The sequence below is a fragment of the Onychomys torridus genome, chromosome X (genome assembly GCF_903995425.1).
Source record: "Onychomys torridus chromosome X, mOncTor1.1, whole genome shotgun sequence".
Classification (NCBI taxonomy): domain Eukaryota; kingdom Metazoa; phylum Chordata; class Mammalia; order Rodentia; family Cricetidae; genus Onychomys; species Onychomys torridus.
The window spans coordinates 47,765,670-47,769,517 of NC_050466.1; the positions used below are offsets into that span (position 1 = coordinate 47,765,670).

The 3,848-nt window shown below is 48.2% G+C and overlaps 1 pseudogene; it reads right to left on the bottom strand.

The window, feature by feature from the left end:
* Nucleotides 1-1,698: 1,698 nt before the first annotated feature.
* Nucleotides 1,699-3,171, bottom strand: LOC118574341 (annotated as a pseudogene).
* Between the last annotated feature and the right edge of the window lie 677 nt (nucleotides 3,172-3,848).

Below are 3,848 nucleotides of genomic sequence, written 5' to 3' on the forward strand. Positions count from 1 at the left end.
CTATTGCTCTGACCTCTTGGCTATTAACTCTGTTTGGCCCTATGTTTCTTATTTAACAAGACAGTTACATCTACAGCTTTTACTAGGCACTTGCTTCTCTTGCAGAGGAGCAAGGTTCAGTTTACAGCACTCACATGGAGACTTGCAACCATGTGTAACTCTGGTTCCATGAAATCTGGTACTCTTTTCTGTCCTCTGGGGACACCATGGTCATGTGCGGTACACATAACATGCAGGCACAACACCAATACACATTACAAGCATTTAAAGTTTCTTGGCAGTCAGCTCTGTCTCTCCTGACTAGGGATGCCGAAGAGGCCCTGCCTAGGAGTTCTAGGTCTCACATTCCCATAATTCTACCACAAGGTTCAAGAATCCCTTGCAGAGGGTGGGGGCAAACCATGCCCTACATGTGCTGTGTTCATCTGTAACTCTTAGAACCAGGACAATGATTCCTCTCTGTACATTTTGGCTTTGTGTTTTGAGGTGATGAGACATACAACCTCCCTAGTTGTATGTGTTATCCAAGTGTCCAATCACTGAGTGACACCTGCTGTGGAATGTTCTGTATGCTGTGAATGTGTTGCTCTGATTGACTGATAAATAAAACACTGATTGGCCAGTAGCCAGGCAGGAAGTAGAGGCAGGATAAGAAACATGGAGATTTCTGGGAAGAAGAAGGCTGCGTCAGGAGACACCAGCGAGCCACCCAAGGAGCAACATGCAATGGGACGCAGGTAAAGCCATGGAACATGTGGCGATACATAGATTAATAGTTATGAGCTGATTTATGATATAAGAGCTAGCTAGCAAAAGGCTTGAGCCATGGTCATGCAGTTATAATTAATATAAGCCTCTGTGTGTTTACTTGTGGGATGAGAGTAGGAGAGATTTATCCCCACCCCTGGCAGGCCAGGACACAGGAAAACTTTAGCTACAGACACCCAAGCCTGAGTCCACCAGCAACAGCAACAGATAAGAGCAGTTTTCCCTTCTCTCAGCCCCAGGTCATTCACAACCCCCAAGGGTCTGGTCCTGCCTTGGCTTATACCACTGACATGGAATTGCTCACCCTAGGGGACCTCTCTGCAGACTTCCTGTATTTACATTTGTGATCTAAAGATAATTCTCACTTTCTTCTTGACAAGGTTGTTGCTGTTGAAGTTGACTTTTTCATGAAAATGGGTAGATCAGCCTTTTCCTACATCTCACTGCTAACACAGGTCCTTTCACAGAGCAGGTATTCGCTCTGTGAAGGTTTGGGGAAGAGATTGCATTCACCTTACTTTAGCTTTCATTTTCACTAGTTAACCAGAACAGGAGACCAAAACTAGTAAGACAATCAAGAATAATTTTATTTTATTTTTTTTCATGAAAATGACAAGTTCTTTCCCATTGCCTGTGTAATTCCAATTAGAATGCCACAGTATCTTGAGACACATCACAAATAAGATATGTCATTCTCAATTGTTTACAAAATGATACAATTCTTCTAAAGTGGATCAACAACAACATTCGTAAACTGAAACCATCTCCAGCTAGTGAACCTTGCAGTAAAAGTATCAGCATTTTGAAATGCCAAGAATGCCCAAGTCACCCAGTGAGAACAGGAAGAAAATTGATCACACCCTCCTCCCATCAGCACTCCAATGAGGATACAGTCCTTAGATCTCTGACTCTGCCTGTCCTGATGTTGGTCGAAAACTGCCAGTGAAGTAGAATGTGTGGTGGTCAGGGCAGTGGTATCATTTGCTGGGCGACTCTGGCCTACGTCCTCTCTATCTCATCTCTCAAGGCCTCTGCATGACTGAAGGGGTAGGATCTGGGTTCCTGCTTCACAACGCTGGCAAAAAATCACAGCACTTTCACCTTGGTGGTTTTGGCATGAGCCTTTGGGCCCCATAAGAACTCATGACTGGGAGGATTGCTGTCTGGCACCTGCCTGTACTCCAGGTACCCTTCCTGCACAAAATGCTCAGTGATGAGTCTCCTTGGCTCCCCATATATGAAATGCTCCCTCCCGGCATAGAGCCCCATGTTATTCAATATACACCACAATACCTCCTCACTGACACAGTTGTCCTTCATGAAGATAATGCACTACATGATTATTACCAGGCCTGTTTTGGGTATGCCTGGGAAACTATGCTGCATCCCATCATAGGTGATCCCTAGAGCATGGACAAGAGAGTAGGATGGACACAGGGGTCCCTTTCTGTTATGTCAAGGCCAAACATCAGTCTCATGCAGTCAGAGGCCTTAGTAAAGATCACAGGGTGCTGTGCCTCATAATCTCTGACGACCGTATACAGAATTTCTGCCCTAGTTGTCAGTTGCTTCCTCCTGTACTTGAGGAGCAGGAAGAGAACCAAATCAACTACCTTTCTATTGAGTACATCCTGTGGGGGAGACTAGGCATGAGCCACTTTGTTAGCTTGGTTGTGAGAGGCCTCAGCAGATGGTGCCCCTGCAATGGAGCCCATGGCAGTGGGAGGAAAGGAAGCTCTCTGAGCACTCTGGGGAGAACTGAGTGTTCTTCCAACAGATGCAGCCCCTGAGGTGGTGGCAGTGGCCTCTGCCTCCCCTGCCTCAGCTATGGGGACCTGGGCACCCTCCAGGCCTCTTGCCTCCCTATGGGACCGAGTGCTGTCAGGATGGTTGAAGAAGCTCTGGCTGTCCTCAGTAGGATCCATGCTGAGTGTCCTTGGGAACACAGGTAGGACGTGGTGTAGATCACAGAGATGAAGACTCACAGGCTTAGGAGAGAAATAGAGAGGGTGAGCGGACTCTGACAGCTATTCTTGGGCATAGCTCTCAGAAAGCACCTGTCACAGGATTTTGCCTGGGAAGTGCTCTGTGGCCAAAGGACTCTGGTAGTGCATGTGCCTCTGAGAGGCTCAAAGAAGGGGAGGCCCAGCTCCCACGGTATATGCCTCTTCTTGCGTGAGGTAAAGTCTCAGACCAAGTTTCTGTGTCTCTGAGAGGTTCCAGAAGACAGTGAGGTCACCTCACACCTCCTGGCACCTCTTCAGGGGGCACTGAAAGAGCCAGCTCAATTCAGTGTAGTTCACTTGGGCTAGAACAGTACAGCAGCCCAATTCTCACCTTGATGAAGGGCTAGTTCGAGGAGCTTCCCTGGGATCCCTGGGCCCAAGGTCTTTAAGGCAAGAGACTATTTTCTGTGAGAAAGAAAGAATAGGAGAGGGGATGGAATCCACCCAAAGTGCCTCCATTTTCCCACAGCCCTCAGGAAGGCAGGTAGGTAGCCAGGTCTCTGCTTTTGGCTTGATGGGACTCTCTCAGCTCTCACCAGAAGTCCTCACAGACTCCAGCCTCCCTCTGAAGACCCAGGTCAAGGTGCTCTTAGCAGGCCCTTCAGTTCCCTTAGACTATTGCCTGGAACCAGGGCAGGGGACTCAGCCTGCAGCCCTGCCCCTGAATGTTTGTGAGACAGTGCTTCGGGGAAATCTTTTGTGAGGCAGCTGTCTTGTGCTCTGGAGTGGAGTCTCCTACCCTCACCCCTGGGATCCTTTCCTGGAACTTCCCAGGTGCCTGCTTAACCAAGAACTGTGCTCAACAAATCTTCCACTCTGGCGAACTTCCACACCTGGTGGTCCTGTAACCTCTCAGCAGACAAGAGACAGTGGCACACCCCATCAACCCCTGTAGGGGAATCCCAGGGTTGGCCACGTGTCCCTGAGTATTGAGAGCCACTGGCAGTGAAAGTCCATGAGAGTATACAGCAGTGACTAAAATAGAATTCAGAAGGTCAATCTATCAGAACTAAGGCTTCTGTTAGAGGAAACCATCAAGCAAGGCATTAGAGAACTACTGCCTTTTGAATGAAC